Source organism: Cygnus olor, chromosome Z (genome assembly GCF_009769625.2).
Source record: "Cygnus olor isolate bCygOlo1 chromosome Z, bCygOlo1.pri.v2, whole genome shotgun sequence".
NCBI classification, from domain to species: Eukaryota; Metazoa; Chordata; class Aves; order Anseriformes; family Anatidae; genus Cygnus; species Cygnus olor.
The window spans coordinates 29,234,286-29,258,449 of record NC_049198.1 but is presented as its reverse complement, the minus strand read 5'-3'; the positions used below and the strand labels follow the sequence as shown (position 1 = coordinate 29,258,449).

The following is a 24,164-nucleotide window of genomic DNA, read 5'->3' as shown; positions in this document are numbered from 1 at the left end:
GGGCCCCCAGCACAAGGACGGTGATCTGTTTGTGCGGGTCCAGAGGAGGACCACAAGGATGATCAAGGGGCTGGAGCACCTCTCCTATGAAGATAGGCTGAGGGAGTTGGGTTGTTGAGCCTAGAGAAGAGAAGGCTCCGGGGCAAACTCATTGCAGCTTTTCAGTACTTAAAGGGGCCTTACAAAAAAGATGGAGAGTGACTCTTTGCTCAATCAGATAATGTCAGGACAAGGAGGAATGGTTTTAAACTAAAAGAGGGGAGATTTAGATTAGATGTTAGGAGGAAATTCTTCACTCAGAGGGTGGTGAGGCACTGGAACAGGTTGCCCAGAAAGGCTGTGGATGCCCCATCCTTGGAGGTGTTCAAGATGAAGCCCTGAGCAACCTGATGTTGTGGGTGGCATCCCTGCCTTTGGCAGGGGGGTTGGAACTAGATGATCTTTAAGGTTCCTTCCAACACTAGCCATTCTATGATTCTGTATAAATACAGAACCAAATTGTTTGGGTTTGCTATTTTTCTTTGTTTTGTTTATGTAGTTATACTTGGTGTAGCCATCAAAAATGCAAACTGAAAGGTTCTCTGACATGGACAGGGACAGTAGACTAAAATGGAACTACTGTATTGAGTAGTTTCAACACTGAGTAATTTCAAATCATACTGAGAGCGTGCCATTTCTGTACCACTCTTCCCAGGCCCACTAATGTTCCAGCTATCACCTATTACAGACAACATCTTTTATGCATGACAGGGGCAGCATTCTGTCAGGGACATTCATATTTTACTGAGTTTTTATTGCACAGCTGTTTCCTCACAAAAATTCCATATGAGAAACCCTGACTATTTTTCACTGTGTGGGTTTGACCCCTACATCAGGGGATCAAGAGCGAAAGCTGACTCCTGCATTTCTTGGTGTGGACAGAGGATTACTGATGAAAATGTCTCATTTCTCAGTAAGTTGCCTGCAAGTGATGTTTATTATTTGTCTAAGGTAGGAAGAAATTCATGTACTTAGTAGAAATTTTGTGAGGACTAGAGTTTGAACATGTCTTTCATCCTCTTGAGCAGATGGAGGTGCTCATCTGCTCTTTTGAATATAGAGCTACTGCAGAAAATATACTGGGCATGTGCTACCTTAATAACTACATCTGTTAGTCACAGACAGTAAGAATAATCTCTTCGTATAGACAGAATAGAAGACCTAATAGCAAAATTTGATGTTCAGTTATAAATCTCTGTTCCAGGGCATTTGAAAGGACCAGGTGCATATAAGATTCTCAAATTCCTTTGTTCTGACTTCCTCTGAGGATTACAGCTTTCTGTCCATTTTCTTTCTTTCACATACAGGCCTTGATTTTGCACTCTGCCCTGTTTTCACTCATCTCTTGCAGGTCTTTCATTTTGATATCCTTGTAAATCCTCACAGTGCCTGTTCTTGTTAGTTTCTTGAAGCAGCAACAGCAGCCTAAAAATGGTTTTGTTTACATCCCCCTCACTGCATTATGGATGATGCAAAAGAAGCAATAAAACTGACTTGAATTTTATTAATCTGATTCCACTGCAGCTTAGAATAGCTCTAGGCAGAGAGGAGTGGCATTCCTGCGGACTCCTTTTTGCATTGATTTACATTCAGAAAGTTCATGTAATTACCCTACAAACTAGGAATTAAATTATTTCAAATGAAAAACAGTTTGTTTGTTAGTTTTGCATAAGTTGCAGGTGTAGAAAACATAAGATTTAAGAAATAACTCTTAGAAATTTCTGCCTCATAAAAAATATATGCATTTAGAACAGAAATCTAGAAATATGTGTTCTGATTAACCAAATATTACATCGTACAATTCTTTAACTTGGTCATTAATAACCAGCTGAAGGTAAAGAAGCTGAGGACATAATGGTAAAGTAATAGGTGATTTAAGTACACCCATAGACTAGCCAGTCTGTTGCTGTCCCCAGATCACCTATTCATTTAACAATATGACATCACCTTCTTTTCCTTCAGATGGAGAGCTCATTTCTCTGCTTCTTCATCTCTACTGCTCCTGTTTTCTCCTCCTCTTTTCACAAGGGTAGGGCTTACATGTCCTGTGAGCATTCACTGAATAGCCCCATTTAACCCGGAGGGTGGAGGTAACATTAACTGAATGTGGTCAAAGTGCATCAGTGTCAAGATGATTCCCCATATACGCCAACCGTCTCATTGAGGGACCCCTGAGATATAGGATAGACTGTGAGGCAGGTGCGTCCAGGCTTAGATTGTGGGACCCCCGAAGTCACTGGGAAGGGCCACCTGTGAGGTAACCCCGGAAAAAATAAGAGGAACCAGAGGCGCCAAAAAGCTGGAAGATGCCGCGATTACGCATTGAGATGGTGGAAGTACTGCACAGATGCCACTTTGAAGGGCAAGGAGAGGTGAGTGAACCCAATGGATGGCCGTGACCGAGGAACCAGAGGCACAAAAATGTGAGGAGGGCGAGGGGTTTAGGGGGAACGTATGGGCCTGAAGCTAGTCATACCGGACATTATATGCAATGGGTTGCTGATTTCACGTGAGGTGTACGATTAATAAATCCATCTGATACGAACTGCGTGAGATATGTGGTGAAGGGCTGTTGTTGAGGGTATGTCCTGAGAGCATTCACTGGGTAGTGGTCTTGTATGTGCTGGAGCGTGGTTGTTGTGTGTTGGCTGGTTAGTCCTAGAACATTCATGTTTGGGTGGTTTGGTAGGGGAGTGCTGTGAGAGTTTAATGTCCGTATGCATAGTATGGGTTTAGCACCTGCTTATGGGGTAGTCCATGTGTAATGTATATTACTGCCTGGGGGGGGAAGGGTGGGGGGGGTTAAGCATAGACGGCATAGATGGGTAGTCTCGTGGGGGGGGGGCGGTTCTGGTTGTTCCTGTAGTTGAGAACAATGATGGCTTTTCGAGCCATAGGTCTCGGGTAGTGGCTGAGCAGGAATAATGGCTTATTTTATGTTTTTCTTAGGGGTTTGCTTTGTAGTAGGTGTTTTGGGCGTGGCGTCGAATCCTTCACCATATTACGGGGTTGTTGGTTTGGTGTTAGCGTCTGTGGCAGGGTGTGGATGGTTATTAGGCCTTGGGGTCTCGTTTGTGGCTTTGGTGTTGTTCATGGTGTATTTGGGGGGTATGTTGGTGGTGTTTGTTTATTCAGTGGCTTTAGCAGCGGAGCCTTTCCCTGAGGCTTGGGGGGATTGACGGGTGATTGGGTATGCGGTGGTGTTTGTGATGATTGTTTTTGTGGGGTTAGTGTTTGGGGGGTTTATAGGGTCTTGGAAGTTTGAGGTAGCCATTGTGAATAATGTTGGGATGTCTGTTGTTCGACTGGATTTTAGTGGAGTTTCCATGTTTTATTCGCATGGGGTGGGTATGTTTTTAGTGGCGGGTTGAGGGCTGTTGTTGACCTTGTTTGTTGTGTTGGAGCTTGTGTGAGGGTTGTCACGGGGTGCTATTTGGGCAGTTTAAGGGTTAGGGTCAGAGAATAGTTTATTGAAAAATGCCAGCTTTGGGAGCTGGAGATAAAGGTTTGAGTCCTTTTTTTCTGAGTCTTTGGATACTCTAAGAAGTGGTAAGTCTTCAATCTTTGGTTTACAAGACCAATGTTTTTATAAACTATTAGAGTATTTAGCAGTTGAGTATTTTGTTTTCTAGGGCGCTTACAGCGGGGTAAGGTACCATACTGTGATTTCGCTGTTACACTTCTAGAAGAAAAAGAAACTGGTAGAAATGCATAATTCAAAGTTGATGGCAAGTGAACAGCTGATTTTTTTTTTTTATTTCTTTTTTTTTAGTTACAGGTCATCAGTGTCTTTTAAAATATTTGTCATGGCATTGGCTTCCTTGAAATGAAAACTAGAATTCCCTTTTCACACCATTTTGGAAAGTGGCCATCACAAAGACTAGTTTGCAAATAGAACTGCTAATCAAACAATAAACAACTGTACATCTTTTCTGTAGTTCAAAGTATTCTGTTCATCTGTCTTCACAATCATGTCAGAATTCTGGAGAGCAGTGCTAGTGCCTCAAGAATATGTTTTGATCATTTTGATCTTTCTGGCCTTGTGCATCCTTTTTCTCTTCTTGCAGGTTTTATACCTATTAAGAGAATCTAACACCCCTGCTCAGTGCTAGTAAGTTGGGTGTGCAGACTGAAATGAAATTATTGCTTTTCATAGCAAAATCACTTTGCAACTTTTTTTTGCTGGTGAGTTCGCCACAAGTCTTTTTAGCTGCAGTGCCTCTTTGGTCACTTTTTCTGTAGTTGCAATCATAGAATCATAAAGGTTGGAAAAGACCTCCAAGATCATCTGGTCCAGCTGTCCCCCTACCACGAATATTACCCACAACGATGAACTCTGAAGTGTTCTGAGTTTATGGGGGATGTATATACAGTGAATATCTTTTTAATCCTTTCCCCTTACAGCTATTTTTAAGGGAATAGCACCATAGAGTTCTCCACAAGAACAACCATTACAGAGCTTCCACTTCAATACAGAAGGAGGAATTATGTAAGTATTTATAGTATGGATGCAGACATGGTTGCAAATTGCTAACATTTGACTAAGTTTACTTAAGTCTAGTGTTAAGATTGACTTTTTATCTAGACATCTTAAACAGTGCTGGTACTAAGATTTAAGGCCATGCTAGGCGTACTGATTTTTGTCACAATAACAGCAAATCTGACTGAAACAAAGTCATGATTTTCTCAGATTGTTATCTGCTGTCCAAGATGCTCTCATTTCCAAGATTTGTAACACGTTCCAGGGAATGAACACATAACACATTCCAAAACAAATACTCCTTCAGTTACTTAGAGTGGGTCCAGAGGAGGGCCACAAAGATGATCAGGGGTTGGAGCACCTCTCCTACGAAGACAGGCTGAGTTAACATTATTTAGGCTAAAGAAAAGAAGGCTGTGGGGAGACCTTATAGTGGCCTTCCTGTATTTAAACAGGGCCTACAGGAAAGATGGCAAGGGACTCTTTATCAAGGAGTGTAGTGATAGGACAAGGAGTAATGGTTTTAAACTAAAAGAATCATAGAACCATAGAATGGTTTGGGTTGGAAGGGACCTTAAAGACCGTCTCATTCCAACTCCCCTGCACTGGGAATGGACATGTTCCACTTGACCAGGTTGCTCAAAGCCCCATCCAACCTGGCCTTAAACACTTCCAGGGATGGGGCATCCACAGCTTCTCTGGGCAACCTGTTCCAGTACCTCACTATCCTCTGAGTAAAAAATTTCTTCCTTATATCTAATCTAAATCTACCGCTTTTTACTTTAAAGCCATTACCCCTTGTCCTATCACTGCATTCCCTGACAAAGAGTCCCTCTCCATCTTTCCTGTAGCCCCCCTTTAAGTAGGCCGCTATAAGGTCTCTCCAGAGCCTTCTCCAGGCTGAATAACCCCTTGTCTCTCAGCCTGTCTTCATAGGAGAGAGGGTAGGTTTAGATGCAAACTCTATTGCAACCCACTAGTCCTCCTCTAGGGGAGTGTTTTCTGCGCTTTCTTTAGTGAGTTTCCATCTTATAGGTAGTATCCTGTGGGGGACTAAACTCTGCTCTTCCTTTTGGAACAAAACAATCACAGGAAGTAAAGTACTTTTGTTTGAGTAATAGATGCTGAATTTGATTGCCATAAATTGTCTCTTGACCTGAGATACTTACAAGATTTACTTGAATAAGCTTCCACAGAAGTAAGGATTTCAAGATCTAACCAAAGTTCTCTATTTTCTAAGCTCACAAGTGCTTTTCTGAAGTGCTTTACTCTTCTCTGATCTCTCTGGAGGCCAAGAAACAACCTTTCAGGACTGGACCCTCGATGAGAGGTTATATAACTGAGATAACATGGAAGAAGATAGGATATATGAGTCCACACTGGCTAATATCTGTTTTTGGCTTTATCAGACTCCATCACATAATTGTAGATTCTTTCATTTTGATTTATATGACCAAAATTCCAAATTCAGATATTCTATGGTCAAGTCCTAGTGAAGTAATATCTGTTTAGAGATCGGTCTTCTTCACAGAGGGTTGCAGATGGCCTGTACCTGTTTTTGCTTAGATAATTGTACAACAATTAATTTCTCTGCCAGGATGAAAACAGAACTGGAATCAAAGAAATAAAATCAAAGATCTGCCTCCGCATCACCAAAGCAAAGAAGCAGATCACAATGCAAGACGTCAATGAAGAGGGATAAAAGCTACAGAGAGCATAAAAGGTCATTAAAATCACCAGCTCATTCATGAAACACTAGAGACCGCTTCAGTGAACTTTGTGGAAAAAGGTCGTCATCAGCCATCTAGAGTAAACCTGGGGTCTGCTGAGTGCAAATCAGTAAATAAGAACAGGCCACCATTTGTAGTCAGACATATAAGTCCTAAAACTGTTGCACTGCAATAATAAGAAGGATTTTTTGTTAGTATTAATTTGAGCATTTTTGTCTATCCAATCTTGCACTACTGGATCAGCAACATGGTGAAGAAATTCAATAGCAACAAATTTGAAAATAGAAGTGCTTTTTTGTTCAGTATGTAATTGTCCCATTCAACTCACTGACAGCTGGTGAAAAACAGATCAACCAGTTAACATTCAGGAAATGGAAGAGATACTACTAATGAAGAATTGAATGATCATAGAATTATAGAACAGCCTGGGTTGGAAGGGACCTTAAAGATTGTCATGTTCCAACCCACCTGCCATGGGCAGGGATGCCACCCACTAGATCAGGTTGCCCAGGGCCTTGTACAAGCTGGTCTTGAACACCTTCAGGGCTGGGGCATCCACAACTTCTCTGGGCAACCTGTTCCAGTGCCTCACCACAAAGATATATTAATATATTTTATAAGATATATTTTTATATATAATTTTATATATTTATATAACACACACATACATATTAGATATATAATATATATAAATTTATAAAGATATATTTTATATATAAAGACGTATTTAGATATTAGAAAAATTTAAAAAATTTACTCCTCCCCTTTTCTTTTGGACATGTATTAATCTGTTTCTTTAATTGGTAAGGGATCAAAAACTTTTTTTAATTTTTGAGATTCTCCTTCTCCCTACTCTTGAAATCTCTGGGACTGGTTGTTCTTACTGGCAGGCCAATAAACTGAGGAACTTGAGGATATGGCAGTGATCGTCAGTCCCTGTGATTCTGCTTTTTATCCATCAGCATCTTTTGTTAGACATTGAAGTTAGTGAAAAGTGTTTCTTGGGTTTCATCAAGAAACCTTTGCAGTTAGCCAGTAGGGTGTTCCACCTGAATTCTTTGAAACACACAAAAAAAATATTAGAACAAAAATTATTAGAACAGAGTTTATCTGATTATTTGCCTGGTTGAGGGAGAGGGAAACAGATAGTGTTTTCCTCAGGTGATCAGTACTTCCAAACTAAAGTAGCAGCTATTTGGAGTAACATGGGTTTGCCCAGGTCCTGGTCTTATGATTCACTTTCCTATTCCACTGTTCATATCTTTTACTGAACCTATATTTAAAAGTCATATGTATTTTAAGTGTTTTAACAAATATTTTAATCTGTGACAGGTTATATTTTTTATAATCCAGTCTTGCATAAGAATCACAAAATCATTCAGCTTGAACATCTGGAGGTGATTTAATCCAACCCTCTCTCAAAGTAGGTCATCATAGAATAGCTTGGGTTGGAACGAACCTTAAAGATGATCTAGTTCCGACTCATCTGCCATGAGCAGGGATGCCACCAACTCGATCAGGCTGCCCAGCGCCCCATGCAACATGACCTTGAACAGTTTCAGAGATGGGACATCCACAACTTCTCTGGGCAACCTGTTCCAGTGCCTCACCACCCCCATGATGAAGAATTTCTTCCTAACATCTAATCTAAATCTCCCCTCTTCAAGTTTAAAACCATTACCCTTGACCTATCATTATCTGCTCATGTAAAAAGTCACTCTCCACCCTTTTTATATAAGCCCCCTTTAGGTACTGGAAGGCCACTGTAAGTGAGAAGTTCTTCCAGGAGCCTTCTGTTCTACAGGCTGAACATTCCCACCTCTCTCAGTCTTTCTTCAAAGGAGAGGTGCTCCAGCCCTATGATCATCTTCATGGCCCGTCATGGCCCTGCTCTAACAGGTCCACATCTTTCTTGTGCTGGGGGCTAGCTGTTTAAGCTGCTTAAGGCCTTGTGTGGTTGGGTTTTGAATATTTCCTAGCACAGAAATTTCATAGCCTCTCCTGGCTGACCCTCCTCATAGTAAAAAATGTTGTCCTTTTATCTAGGCGGAACTTACACTATTTTTTTGTCTTTTCAGTAGGCATCTTTGAGAAGAGCTTGGCTCAATCTTCTCTACATCCTCCCATTAGATAGAGACAACAATAAAATCTCAGAATTAGAAATTCATTTCAGTTGGAGGGTACTCTTGAGATCATCTAATCTATTCCATCCCTGCTCAAGCAGTGTCATCTCGAGCAGATTGCCCAGGACCATGGCCAGTTGGGTTTTGAATATCTTCATGGATGGAGACTCCTCTCTCTCCTTGAGCAACCTGTTTGACCAACCTCATAGTAAAACAGTCTTTTCATGTGTTCAGATAGAATATAATATTTGTGGATTAGTGTCCATTGCTTTTTGTCTTTCCTCTAGACACCACTGAGAAAAGCTTGTCTACCTCTTCTTTATTCTCACATCCCACGTTTGTACATATGAAGAAGATACTCCTAAGACTTCTCTGCTCCAGGCTGAACAGTCCCAACTCTTTCAGACTTTCTTCATATGAAAGATGTTCCATCCCCAAATAATGATTATCTTCTGCCTCTTTGCTAGGCTCGTTAAAGTGTATCTAAATCTGTCTTTCACTGGGGAACCTGGAACAGGACACAGTAGACCGGGTGTGGTCTCACCAGTGCAGGGTAAGGAGGAAAGAGCACCTCCCTCCACATGCTTGTAGTGGGCTTCCTAATGCAGCCCAGGAGTCTATTGGCTACTTTTGTCATGAGGTTGCATTGCTTGCACACATCAGCTTGTCCAATAGGACCTTAAGGTTCTTCTCTGCAGAGGTGTTCCCCAGACAGTTGGCCCCCAGCCTGGCATTATTATTTGTATTTCTCCTCGTTGATCTTCATATTTCTATGAGATGAGTTCTTCAGTCTGTCAGAGTGCCCCTGAAAGGCAGCACAACCATCTCATGTAATAACCATGCATCCCAGTTTTGTGTTGTCTGGGTGCTTGCTGAGGGTGCACTCTGTGGCACTGATGAAGATGTTAAACAATACTGGACCCAGTGTTGACACCTGCGCTACACCAAGAGTGACTTGCTTCCAACAGAACTTTGTGCCCAGCTGTTCAGCCAGTTTTCAGCCAGTTTCATGAGTAAGGAACTCCTTACTCATTCATGGAGGCCTTTGTTCAATTTCCTACATGTTGAGATGGACCTTCCTTAAGTTTGGAGCAGATGGTCCTTGAATATCAACCAACTCTTGTGGAGCCCTCTTCTCTCCGGGACAATATTCCTGTTTTGTTTTGTTTTGTTTTGTTTTATTTATTTTATTTTATTTTTTTATTTTATTTTATTTTATTTTATTTTATTTTATTTTATTTTAATTTTATTTTATTTTATTTTATTTTATTTTATTTTATTTTATTTTATTTTATTTTATTTTATTTTATTTTATATTTAATTTAATTTTATTTATTTTCCTCCAAGCAGATTGCTGAAGAGGCAAACTCAGATCTTCTGAAATCCAGGGTTGTGGTCCTGGTTTTTGTCTTAATACCTCCTCTCAGGGTGCTGAACTTCAAGATCTCGTGGTCACTGCAGCCAAAGATGACCTCAACCTTCTTACCTGCAACCAGTTCTTCCTAGGTTATAAATATCAGGTCTAGGAGACCATCTGTACTTGTTGTCTCCTTGACTGCCTATACTAGGAAGACGTAATTGCTGTAATTGCTGCAGTCTGGAAATCTCCTAGGTCGCTTGAGCCCTGCTACATTGTCCTTCCAGCAAAAATCAGGTTGGTTCATGTGCTGCAGGAGGACCAGGGCCTGTGAAGTCAGGCTTCTTCCAGTTGTTTGAAGAAGGCCTCATCTACTTCCTTCAGCCTCCTCAGTTCTCTTAGCCTTCCTTTGTATGACACACATGCTTCAGCCCCATGTACATTTCGATGCACCTCTGCTGGCCTCTCCCATCTGGCAATCTCTGTCTTACCTGCCGGGTCCTGCACCTGGGATAGGGCAACCCTGGCTATACGTACAGACTGGGCGATGAGATGCTGGAGAGCAGCCCCACAGAGAGGGATCTGGGCGTCGTGGTTGACAGCAAGCTGAACATGAGCCAGCAGTGTGCCTTGGCAGCCAGGAGGGGCAACCCTACCCTCGGGTGCATCAAGCACAGCATCGCTAGTCGAGGGAAATGATTGTCCTGCTCTACTCTGTGCTGGTGCATCCTCACCTCGAGTACTGTGTGCAGTTCTGGGCACCACAGTACAAAAAGGATGTGAAACTGTTGGAGAGTGTCCAGAGGAGGGCTACGAAGATGGTAAAGGGACTGGAGGGTGTCCTGGTTTCAGCTAGGATAGAGTTAATTTTCCTCCTAGTAGCTGGTAGAGTGCTATGTTTTGGATTAGGATGAGAAGAGTGTTGATAACATGCTGATGTTTTAATTGTTGCAGAGCAGTGCTTACACCAAGCCAAGGACTTTTCAGCTTCTTGCTCTGTCCTGCCAGTGGGCAGGCTGGGGGTGCAGCAGGATCTGGGAGGGGACAGACCCAGGACAGCTGGCCCAAACTGACCAAAGGGGTATTCCATACCATCTGACGTCATGCTAAACAATATATAGGGGTGGCCAGCCAGGGTGGGGGGGCCGGGGATAGGCTGGGCACTGGTCAGTGGGTGGTGAGCAATTGCATTGTGCATCACTTGTTTCGTACACATTATTATTAGTAGTACTATTATCATTATTATTATTACTTATTTAGGTCAGGAAATTTTTGTGGAATGAGCACACAGGGTCAAGATTAGTTTTTAGGTGACTATAAGCAACCATTCTTGGTATTTGGAAGGATATTCACTAAATTTGCATAAATCACATTAATTAGAAATTGCAGCATCTATCCTGTGCCCTGCTTCAGGCCCAGCTTTCAGTTTTCAGTGGTATGCTGTAAAATGCAATGTCCCACCAATTGCTTTGAATAAAAATTCAGGTGAGGTATCCATCTCTTACCAAAGTTACTGAATCAGAGCTTTTCAGTATTGCAGGTCCTGTGTTATAGACAGACAAAATAATGTTGCTGACATTCTGCAACTGTTTTCTGTCCCTTATAGTACAGCACCTGCCATCTACCTTGGCAAAACTTTCACAACTCAGATGAATCAAGTCTGATATAAATTTATTCACTCCCTAAGAGGAGAAAAGAGAAACTGTGTAGTCAGTTTGATTTAGGCAGGCCCTATAAACAAGCCCCAAATGCAGTCTGCCCCTGCAGCACACAGTCTGTAAAAGTGCTGCAGGAGCTATACACATATGAATCTCTATTGCCTTGCTTCCTTGCGCAAGTGAGAGTGTACCGTTCCTTCATTTTTGGCAGTGGTTGGGATGAGAAAATATGTCATCCCACATTTCAAGCAATAGAATTTTTCTAGTGTCTCCTGGCTCTGCAAGCAGGTCAGTGGCTGAAATAGGTTTTGATAACCGTTTTTTTACAACTTGGAAGGCTGCAGGTTTTCAACTCTGTTCTCACAAAGGTAATTTTCAAAGATGTGGAAAAACTCTACACTAGACAGGAGTACAGCGAATTTTGGTTTTCATAACAAAATAGAGAAGGGCACCCATAATTATTTGTTGTTCTGCAGATGGATCTAATCATGCTAGGCACTGAGTAACAATGTTTTTCCCAACATACATACTGTATTTAAAGGACAGTTTTGTTTCACTCAGTATACTAACCATACTAGGAATTCATAATTCCATCCACACCCATCTATGTACAAACACTCACATAGGTATGTCAAAATCAAGTATTTTTTTGTATCATGAAAGGCTATGTTTTTATCACAAGTTCTTGAGACCTCACTCCAGCACTGAAATGAATGTAACCTGAATTTCAATACAGTGAAATAACAGGAAGACTCATGGGACTAATTTCATGAAGTCCTGATGCCTTTGGTGGGGGAATCCCATGGTCAGGAGTGACTTCTTGCTGACCATTCTGTGTCTGGCAAGGACCTGACTTCCATGTCAAATGTAGAGTCCATTGGACATTAAGGCTGTTCTGGAATTTAGGAAAGTGATGTCTGGATTACACTGGGCTGTCTTCAGCATCAGCGCGCTTACTTTTCATTCCAATTTTACTCACACTAAGAAGAGTTTTCCATTAACCCATAATTTTCAAGAGTAAATACAGAGGAGTATCAAAAAATGTGTCTTTTTTTCTTAATTGTGCAGGTTTTGTTTTGTTTTGTTTTGTTTTTTAAGTGTGAAAGTGTGATGCCTTTTTCTTCTTCTTCTTTTTTTTTTTTTTTTTTTTCATTTTTTTTCCCAAAAAGAATATGGTCACTCCTGTTATGTGTATGTATTTCATCTGGGTTCATTTTTTCTAGAAACTCTTCTGCCTTTTCTCAAATGGATTTCTAATCCTCATTAAATCTGTTTTATTGCTGTTGCAAAGTCATGCTCTCCATTGCATGCCTCCTGTTGCAGGACTGCAAGAAAGAGATGATATTGGAGTGGAAGTATTGGAGTGGCATTGTTTATAAGGGACTAATACATTTTTGTTATCCAGAGTTCTGCATATATTTTGGACTTTGCAGATTTGCTTTGTAGAATTGTTTTCTGTCACTGGCATTCAAAAGCACTGGTTTGTTTCACACACATAATGAAAGTTGGTGAGAGGGAAGTTCTTTATCTTCCCCCCAGCTGAATATTAAGATAATGGCAGAGCAGGCAGGAAACCAGGTGAGGGATTCAGGTACTAAACACAGGAGCTTGATGCTGTTTGAGATGCTGTAGGTTATCATGCGTGGGCTACTGCTGCTTCCTCAGCAGAACATGGGTCTACTGCTGGTCTTAGCTCTAATCTTACCTGGTTTTAAGTTGGTACTGATGCCTGTGACAGTGAAAGTCTTAGACAGCATATATGTCCAGACTGCACAGAGGCGGTGGCAATAACAATACCTTTGCTTTGAGATACTTGACAGACGTATCTGTCTTGCATTCTAACAAAGGTGTAGACACTGTAGTTTACACAGGAGTACAGGTGTGGAAGCATTGCTTTTGCCACATAGGACCTTTGTTTGGGAAGGGGCAGCTAGCAGAAAAACGGAGGATGGGAGAAGAAAGTAGTGTCAAAGGAGAGAGAAGAAACAAAGAAAGAGGGGCTAGAGAAGAGCCTTCAAGAAATAATACATGGAGGAAAAGAGAGGACTAGAGGAAAGACTGAGGGAGAGAAGCATGGGTATGGAGGGAAGAGAGCATTTAATCCAGGGGAAAAGAGAGCAAGTCTTGAGGACAGTGATGGAAGCGGAGCTGGAGACAAAGGAAAGTGATGAGAACTACACTGGCAGTGTGTAACGTAAAGAAACTGACAGGAAGAAATAAGCAGCCTGAAGGAGACAAGGGATAAAAGAAGAATTATTTGTGTGCATCTCTATTCAGTTGCTTGATAGGGAAGGATATTTTTAAAATATATGCAGGATTTTGCTGTTTTCCAGTTCAGATGAACTCTGCCACATCTCCTCTGCCTTTCCTTCCTAAAGAGCCTATATCCATCCATTCCAACACTCCAGTCATGAAAGCCATCTCACCATGTAATGCCAGTTAGGTCGTAGCCCTGCAGGCTTTGCTTCTTGTTCATCCATGCCCGCCTCCTGGCATTTTTGCCCTCTTTGTTGGGATGTATCACTCCTGAGCTTGGAGGAGGTGATCCTTCAATATTAACCAGCTTCCTTCGGACCCTCTTCCCTGCAGGGCTTTATTTAATGGTACTCTGCCAAGCAGATCCCTGAAGAGGGCACTGTCTGTTCTCCTGAAGGCCAGGGTAGTGAATTTGCCATGTGCCCTCTTCATTGCCCTATGGATCTTGGCCTCCACTATTTCCTGGTCACTGCAGCCAAGGCTGCCCTTAAGTTTCACATTCCCCGCCAGCCCCTCCTTGTTGGTGGGAATGAGGTCTGGCACAGCACCTCTCTTCATTGGCTCCCCTGTCACTTGGAGAAGGATGTCGTCGTCAGTACGTTCCAGGAACCTCCTGGATTGCCTGTGCCCTGCTGTGCTGTCCCTCCAACAGATATCAGGGTGGTTGAAGTCCCCCATATCAGGGCTTGTGAATATGAGGCTGCTTCTATGTGTCTATAGAAGGCCTCACCTGCTTGGTCTTCCTCATCTGCTTGGTCTTCCTGATCAGACCCCACTATAATGTCCCCTGCCCCTGCCCTCCCTGTAATCCCAACCCATAAGCTCTCTGCCAGCTCCTCATACATCCCCAGGCAGAGTTCTATATTCTCCAGATGCTCATTGGCAGAGAGGGCAACAACCCCTCCTCATCTCCTCTGCCTTTCCTTCCTAAAGAGCTTGTATCCTTCCATTCCAACACTCCAGCCATGGAAGCCATCTCACAATGTAATGGCAGTTAGGTCATAGCCCTGTGGGCTTGCATACATCTCCAACTCCTCTTGTTTATCCCCCATGCTACGTGTGTTAGCATAGAGATGTTTAAGGTGGGCCCTTGATGAAGCTGAATTACTGGCTGGAGTGGCTGGAATTCCTTTGTGCTGCTCTGCAGGTGCTCTCCTGGTGGCCCGTGACCCTTCTCCAGGCTCTGGGCATCTATCGCTGACACTGCCATCAAACTGGGAGGAGTGGGATGGATTGAGGTTCCCATCACCTGGCAACTCTTGTTTAAAGCCCTCTTCAGAAGCTTGGCAAGCCTATGGCTAAAGATACTCTTCCCTTTCTCTGACAGGTGGACCCCATCAGCCCCCAGCAATCTAGGTTTCTCAAAGTGAGTCCCATGGTTTAAGTAGCTAAACCCCTGTCTGTGACACCAGTCCTGTAACCATCTGTTGATTTGCCAGATTTGATTGGCCCTTTCAATCCTCTTCCCTTTGACTGTGAGGACTTATGAAAAAACTACCTGTGCTCCAGAGTCCTTCACTGCTGCTCCCAGGGCTCTGTAATACCTCTTGATATTCCTCAGACAGCTCCTGGCTGCAACATTGGTGCCCACGTGAAACAGCAGTAGTGGATAATAGTCGTTAGGTCATATGAGGCCTCTTGGTGATATCTCTGATATGAGCCCCTGCAGACTAAGGTAAGCAGAAGACTTCTCTCAAGAGCAGTTCAGGTAGGCAGATGGGTGCCTCTGTACCTCTCAGAAGACAGTCTTCTACTACTAGCACGTCACATTTTCTTAGTTGCACTAGTTGTTATGCAGGGAGCAGATCAGGCTGTCTTACTCAGCTCTACCCCTCCTGCAGTGTGTCTTTCTGTCTTTCCTTTTCAGTCAGCAGAGGGGTCAAATGGTTCTGTAAGGGCACCTCAAGCTTTGGGGGAAAAATCCCTGAGATATGGACCAAGGTTAGGTGGCTGGTCTGTAATTCCCTGTATCATCCTCCTTGCCTTTCTTGAAGATGTGTGTGACGTTTGCATTTTCCCTGTCAGGGCTCTGCCGAGTTGCTGTGACCTTTCAAAGAAAATGGGAACCACTATGCAAAAGATATCAGCCAGTTCCTTCAGCATCCTCAGGTGCATTTCCTCGAGACCCACTGTACTTCTTGGTATCAGGTGTTCTAAAGTGATCTTTAACTGGGGGTACCAGATTCACTCCCCATGACCCCGCTAAAATGGTCATAAGCCTGAAAAGACTGATTTCCCAGTGAAAACTGAGACAGAATTTTCGGTAAGTACCTCAGTCTTTTCTGTGTCCTTCATAGTCTTAAGGGCTTCCATTTCATGTGCCTCATAGTGGGTCTACCTGCAAGTTTTATGTTTGGCAGTAGGAATTTTCAGCTCATCTGTAAGATCCCCTTTATTTTTCTTTTCAATAAAATGGGTGACAGCATCTACCTGCCTTTTTTTTCCCCCATGCTCTTTCTTTTCCTATGTCATACGTAAATTCTAATTATGGAAATTTGCTTCCTTATTCCCTAGATTGTCAAAGAACCATCTGAACAGACTACTTCTGAACATGATTCATCATCTCTTGGAACAGATGAACCTGTCAGTTGCTTACATTGTTCTCCCAGTCAGGGGGATTCACCTTTTCACAGTGTAGCTTCACCTTTTACTTTCCAACATCACAAGTCACCAAGATCTGTTTGGAGTCCCTCTGCTTTTCAAAACAGGTTACAAATTCTTACTCAAAAACAGTTACTTGAGTGACTTTGTGCTGTAGAACACAAGCTGAATGACCAAGAAGATTCACATTTTGACTTCTTATGCAACGTGAATTTAGGATTGTCAGATAAATTTCAGTAGAAAAATTGTAACGATTCTTCAGGAAACGTATTCTTCACATGCAGAATAATATCAGATATATGGAAAAGCCATAGTTCATCCAGAAGGTCTCCTTTAGGGACTAGTATCAAACACTTCAGTAGGAGGCGTGAAAACCCATGTTGAATGCAACTGCAGAAAGAAATACCGTAAGGAATGTTTTTGTCACCCCTATCAATTGCTAGCTACCTTATACCCTGAAATGTGAGATTGATCTCCCATGCAATTTTTTTTATTCCTTTTGATAAGACACTTTCATTATCACAAAATAATTTTTGTTAGTTATCTGACGAGTTCCACAGTTGACTGATGCCTCAGGTAGACAAATGCCACAGATGTATTCCCTGAAATTGGTTTCAAGAGAACTTGTCTGAGTCAGGCTTTCAGGATAAGGGTCTCCATTTCACTGAGATATCACAAGGGATAAAAGAGGAATTATTTGTGTGTACCTCTATTCAGTTGTTTGATAGGGGAGGATGAAGGGACCATCGTGCCTTTATATGAAGGTTTTATAGGATATGATGAATAGGGCGTTAGATATAAAAGCACACAAAGAGATAAAATGATCTCACTGTAGCGGGGAACTGAGATGCGACTGCTGGATCTTTTCTGGTAGGTTGAATTCCAGTTTGAATCTCAGCTGGGAGAAAATCCGTGAGAGGGTGCGGAATCTCCTCACCTCAGCACAGGCCAAGCAGCAGCTTTCTTCTGTGATCATGAACATGACAGTTCAGGAGCCATGGATGCTGACCTGATGGTATCTCCTAGTAATACACCCTTTATGGACTATCAGGATTTTTCCCGTCCATCTACCATTCTACCTTTGGCCCATAAATATGTCTGTTCAGTTGTTCATAGCCAGTTAGTTATGTCTGCAACAAAGTTGGCCAAGATCATGAATGCTCTGTGGCTACTGACTGCCACAGAACAGAGGTTAGAAAGTGTATCTTGGATTTTTATTTGTGTATGAGCACAGCAGTGGTGTCTGTAGCATTAGGAAAACAAACAAACAAACAAAAAAACACACATATATAAACAACACTTGGGACCCCACAAATGAAGGACTAAACAACTGCTTCCATATGAGCCCATTAGATACAGCCATTGACAAGGCAACTGGTGAATCGTAGTATTTCTTCTCTTTTTCCAGCTACAGTAATAATAGTTGGTCCAACAGGACATTGTGTCTCCCTGCAATGCACATCTTGGTTCCCCTGTCTTCCAGAAACACTACTGCAACCCTGCTGCTTCAGCAGTCTGTCACTCTTTTTTTTTTTTTCAGTAACAAGCCTGAGATATTTATTTCACACTCAAGGGAGGGGTATAAATCTATTTTACTGGTGCTTCTTCACTCCCTCCCTCCTCTCTTGCCTCCCTTTTCTATATAGGCTATGTGAATGGGAATTACCTGACTGAGGTGGCAGAAGCCACAGAATTGATGCTCTTACACTAACTTTTACGATTGCAATACAGCCTAAACAAGAAGCCTCTAATAATTAATAACCGTGTAGGAGTTAGATGGCGAGAGAACTTGTCTGAGTCAGGCTTTCAGGATAAGGGTCTTCATTTCACTGAGATAATTTCCAATTGCTTAGTTAGTTGGTAGTGTTGGTAGTTAGTTGGATGCTTAGTTAGCATCTCTTTATGGTTTGGAATTACAGAAACATCTACAGTCTCAGTGAGCCTGAAGGAACCATTCTACAGGAAAGAAAGAAGGGAAGCATGCAAAAGAGGATGAATGAACCACTGTTGATAGTCCAGGGCAAGATAAAGAAATCAAATCAGCCATTCCTTTGACTTTCTAGTTATACAGATTGTCTTTTTAATACATCTGGCAGTTGCTGTAAAAAGGCATGTGGCTCACTGCTCCCTAATTATTTACAAGTTGAAAGTGGTTACGGGGGTGGGCTCGCGTGCTTCAGCTGGGCGAATTTACATCACCTGAAAACAGGCCCTCAGATGACATTTCCCACTAAATTTGTCCGTATTGATCTGATGTTTCCCACTACATTTATCTACAGCATGATTGCCCACTGTTTGTTTCAGCACCTGGAATGGCACTTGTTAGTTTGCTTCTATGCTGAGACAGAACAGTGGGATCATTCCATATCCAGCTGTAACCTTGTTTCGCAAGAATGTGACAGGGAGAGGAGGTGGAAAACTGCACAGCCGTTACTTCAGCCGCGGCCTCATGAAAGCATCTGTTATAATATGCGGTGCTTATTGTCATAACTAAGGCTTCCACGCTCAACTGGAAGCCCTAGTTTTTCACCGAGCAACACTGTATGCTGACCCTTGTAAGAAAGTAAGAGTTTATTTTCTCTCTCTATTATGAAGCACAGGAGGGAGAGCAATAAAACCTACAAACCAACTATTAGCAAGGGCTGTATATAGAAGATAGAGTAATTCTTCTTTGCACCAGCAGAAGCAATTGCATATCTACTCAACAGCTTGACAGCAGACGTTGTTGCTTCATCTTCCTGCTCTATTTGACCTCAAACACTGAAGAACAACATTCTTGATGAAATGAAATGAAATGAAATGAAATGAAATAGTATTTTCTTGTCTCACCAGCGTTCGTTTGCTTATGAGGAAGTCTATTTTCTGCATTCATCTGAGGTACATTCATGCTTTGTGTAGTTAACATCTACTTCAGCGGCGCTTACGCAGGAATGGCTTTGAGGCTTGCAAATTGACCCTGCGGCACATGAGAAACATATAGGAATGGGTTCCTAGGTTGCCTGCTGCCTTCTCTCTCTCAGCAGTCCTTTGGAAGGTTCATTTGTGCTTACCTAGATACATAAAACACTTCCATGATGTCAAAAATTTAATAATGCCAAAGAATCTCATTATGTTCAGTGTAGCTGTCCTGTTAGTCAGAGATTTTTTTTTTTGTCACGACCTTCAGATGGAGACAGAATTTCTTCTGGCATACTTGCCCTATCTTCTTAAAATAAAGTTTAATAATGAGGCATTCCAACTACTGAGGAGGTTCCAAGAGACAGAGGACAGGGTCTGTTGCTCTGAACTGGTTCAGCTCTATTGCAAACAAGTGAAAGGCTTGCATTGGACAAGGCACTTCCATCAGTTCTTCTGAAGATAAGCAAAGCATTAACCCTGTGTTCTTCGCAGGGAGCTTCAGAGAATGAAACTGCTAATGTCTCTGAAGGAAGATCTGTCTTTCTGTACAATGAGTTCCCTGTACAGTGAGTCAAAGGAGTGAAGCAGTTGTTAACTTATTTTGTTAACATAATAAGTGAGCTACTGTATCAGTAAGAGGATCTGTAGTTAAAATATTCTAGGCAATCCTGTTTCCTCATTCTGGAACTCCAGGTGATTCTAATAATTAAACAGCTCTTCAGTTGGAAATATTTTCTGGGGAGGATTCTAAAGAAGATAAGTTAACAACTGCTTCATTTTTGTTGTTCAATTTGTTGTTACTGAAAAAAAAAAAAAAAAGTGAGTGACAGACTGCTGAAGCAGCAGGGTTGCAGTAGTGTTTCTGGAAGACAGGGGAACCAAGATGTGCATTGCAGGGAGACACAATGTCCTGTTGGACCAACTATTATTACTGTAGCTGGAAAAAGAGAAGAAATACTACGATTCACCAGTTGCCTTGTCAATGGCTGTATCTAATGGGCTCATATGGAAGCAGTTGTTTAGTCCTTCATTTGTGGGGTCCCAAGTGTTGTTTATATATGTGTGTTTTTTTGTTTGTTTGTTTGTTTTCCTAATGCTACAGACACCACTGCTGTGCTCATACACAAATAAAAATCCAAGATACACTTTCTAACCTCTGTTCTGTGGCAGTCAGTAGCCACAGAGCATTCATGGTCTTGGCCAACTTTGTTGCAGACATAACTAACTGGCTATGAACAACTGAACAGACATATTTATGGGCCAAAGGTAGAATGGTAGATGGACGGGAAAAATCCTGATAGTCCATAAAGGGTGTATTACTAGGAGATACCATCAGGTCAGCATCCATGGCTCCTGAACTGTCATGTTCATGATCACAGAAGAAAGCTGCTGCTTGGCCTGTGCTGAGGTGAGGAGATTCCGCACCCTCTCACGGATTTTCTCCCAGCTGAGATTCAAACTGGAATTCAACCTACCAGAAAAGATCCAGCAGTCGCATCTCAGTTCCCCGCTACAGTGAGATCATTTTATCTCTTTGTGTGCTTTTATATCTAACGCCCTATTCATCATATCCTATAAAACCTTCATATAAAGGCACGATGGTCCCTTCATCCTCCCCTATCAAACAACTGAATAGAGGTACACACAAATAATTCCTCTTTTATCCCTTGTGATATCTCAGTGAAATGGAGACCCTTATCCTGAAAGCCTGACTCAGACAAGTTCTCTTGAAACCAATTTCAGGGAATACATCTGTGGCATTTGTCTACCTGAGGCATCAGTCAACTGTGGAACTCGTCAGATAACTAACAAAAATTATTTTGTGATAATGAAAGTGTCTTATCAAAAGGAATAAAAAAAATTGCATGGGAGATCAATCTCACATTTCAGGGTATAAAGGTAGCTAGCAATTGATAGGGGTGACAAAAACATTCCTTACGGTATTTCTTTCTGCAGTTGCATTCAACATGGGTTTTCACGCCTCCTACTGAAGTGTTTGATACTAGTCCCTAAAGGAGACCTTCTGGATGAACTATGGCTTTTCCATATATCTGATATTATTCTGCATGTGAAGAATACGTTTCCTGAAGAATCGTTACAATTTTTCTACTGAAATTTATCTGACAATCCTAAATTCACGTTGCATAAGAAGTCAAAATGTGAATCTTCTTGGTCATTCAGCTTGTGTTCTACAGCACAAAGTCACTCAAGTAACTGTTTTTGAGTAAGAATTTGTAACCTGTTTTGAAAAGCAGAGGGACTCCAAACAGATCTTGGTGACTTGTGATGTTGGAAAGTAAAAGGTGAAGCTACACTGTGAAAAGGTGAATCCCCCTGACTGGGAGAACAATGTAAGCAACTGACAGGTTCATCTGTTCCAAGAGATGATGAATCATGTTCAGAAGTAGTCTGTTCAGATGGTTCTTTGACAATCTAGGGAATAAGGAAGCAAATTTCCATAATTAGAATTTACGTATGACATAGGAAAAGAAAGAGCATGGGGGAAAAAAAAGGCAGGTAGATGCTGTCACCCATTTTATTGAAAAGAAAAATAAAGGGGATCTTACAGATGAGCTGAAAATTCCTACTGCCAAACATAAAACTTGCAGGTAGACCCACTATGAGGCACATGAAATGGAAGCCCTTAAGACTATGAAGGACACAGAAAAGACTGAGGTACTTACCGAAAATTCTGTCTCAGTTTTCACTGGGAAATCAGTCTTTTCAGGCTTATGACCATTTTAGCGGGGTCATGGGGAGTGAATCTGGTACCCCCAGTTAAAGATCACTTTAGAACACCTGATACCAAGAAGTACAGTGGGTCTCGAGGAAATGCACCTGAGGATGCTGAAGGAACTGGCTGATATCTTTTGCATAGTGGTTCCCATTTTCTTTGAAAGGTCACAGCAACTCGGCAGAGCCCTGACAGGGAAAATGCAAACGTCACACACATCTTCAAGAAAGGCAAGGAGGATGATACAGGGAATTACAGACCAGCCACCTAACCTTGGTCCATATCTCAGGGATTTTTCCCCCAAAGCTTGAGGTGCCCTTACAGAACCATTTGACCCCTCTGCTGACTGAAAAGGAAAGACAGAAAGACACACTGCAGGAGGGGTAGAGCTGAGTAAGACAGCCTGATCTGCTCCCTGCATAACAACTAGTGCAACTAAGAAAATGTGACGTGCTAGTAGTAGAAGACTGTCTTCTGAGAGGTACAGAGGCACCCATCTGCCTACCTGAACTGCTCTTGAGAGAAGTCTTCTGCTTACCTTAGTCTGCAGGGGCTCATATCAGAGATATCACCAAGAGGCCTCATATGACCTAACGACTATTATCCACTACTGCTGTTTCACGTGGGCACCAATGTTGCAGCCAGGAGCTGTCTGAGGAATATCAAGAGGTATTACAGAGCCCTGGGAGCAGCAGTGAAGGACTCTGGAGCACAGGTAGTTTTTTCATAAGTCCTCACAGTCAAAGGGAAGAGGATTGAAAGGGCCAATCAAATCTGGCAAATCAACAGATGGTTACAGGACTGGTGTCACAGACAGGGGTTTAGCTACTTAAACCATGGGACTCACTTTGAGAAACCTAGATTGCTGGGGGCTGATGGGGTCCACCTGTCAGAGAAAGGGAAGAGTATCTTTAGCCATAGGCTTGCCAAGCTTCTGAAGAGGGCTTTAAACAAGAGTTGCCAGGTGATGGGAACCTCAATCCATCCCACTCCTCCCAGTTTGATGGCAGTGTCAGCGATAGATGCCCAGAGCCTGGAGAAGGGTCACGGGCCACCAGGAGAGCACCTGCAGAGCAGCACAAAGGAATTCCAGCCACTCCAGCCAGTAATTCAGCTTCATCAAGGGCCCACCTTAAACATCTCTATGCTAACACACGTAGCATGGGGGATAAACAAGAGGAGTTGGAGATGTATGCAAGCCCACAGGGCTATGACCTAACTGCCATTACATTGTGAGATGGCTTCCATGGCTGGAGTGTTGGAATGGAAGGATACAAGCTCTTTAGGAAGGAAAGGCAGAGGAGATGAGGAGGGGTTGTTGCCCTCTCTGCCAATGAGCATCTGGAGAATATAGAACTCTGCCTGGGGATGTATGAGGAGCTGGCAGAGAGCTTATGGGTTGGGATTACAGGGAGGGCAGGGGCAGGGGACATTATAGTGGGGTCTGATCAGGAAGACCAAGCAGATGAGGAAGACCAAGCAGGTGAGGCCTTCTATAGACACATAGAAGCAGCCTCATATTCACAAGCCCTGATATGGGGGACTTCAACCACCCTGATATCTGTTGGAGGGACAGCACAGCAGGGCACAGGCAATCCAGGAGGTTCCTGGAACGTACTGACGACGACATCCTTCTCCAAGTGACAGGGGAGCCAATGAAGAGAGGTGCTGTGCCAGACCTCATTCCCACCAACAAGGAGGGGCTGGCGGGGAATGTGAAACTTAAGGGCAGCCTTGGCTGCAGTGACCAGGAAATAGTGGAGGCCAAGATCCATAGGGCAATGAAGAGGGCACATGGCAAATTCACTACCCTGGCCTTCAGGAGAACAGACAGTGCCCTCTTCAGGGATCTGCTTGGCAGAGTACCATTAAATAAAGCCCTGCAGGGAAGAGGGTCCGAAGGAAGCTGGTTAATATTGAAGGATCACCTCCTCCAAGCTCAGGAGTGATACATCCCAACAAAGAGGGCAAAAATGCCAGGAGGCGGGCATGGATGAACAAGAAGCAAAGCCTGCAGGGCTACGACCTAACTGGCATTACATGGTGAGATGGCTTTCATGACTGGAGTGTTGGAATGGATGGATATAGGCTCTTTAGGAAGGAAAGGCAGAGGAGATGTGGCAGAGTTCATCTGAACTGGAAAACAGCAAAATCCTGCATATATTTTAAAAATATCCTTCCCTATCAAGCAACTGAATAGAGATGCACACAAATAATTCTTCTTTTATCCCTTGTCTCCTTCAGGCTGCTTATTTCTTCCTGTCAGTTTCTTTACGTTACACACTGCC

The 24,164-nt window shown here is 42.6% G+C and overlaps 1 protein-coding gene and 1 long non-coding RNA gene across 2 annotated transcripts in view; one reads left to right on the top strand and one right to left on the bottom strand.

Annotated features, from left to right (window-relative positions):
- LOC121061857 (programmed cell death 1 ligand 1-like) overlaps positions 1-15,231 on the bottom strand; it is a 287,916-nt gene extending 272,685 nt beyond the window's left edge. Inside the window, exon 1 of the mRNA XM_040541279.1 lies at positions 15,142-15,231. The gene's annotated coding sequence lies outside the window, so the exon portion shown is untranslated. The remainder of the gene's footprint in view (positions 1-15,141) is intronic.
- On the top strand, positions 2,075-23,773 carry LOC121061861. Its single transcript, XR_005815304.1, has 3 exons — positions 2,075-2,620; positions 15,260-15,261; positions 23,763-23,773. It is a non-coding gene; the product is annotated as an uncharacterized LOC121061861 (long non-coding RNA).
- The last annotated feature ends 391 nt before the right edge of the window (positions 23,774-24,164 follow it).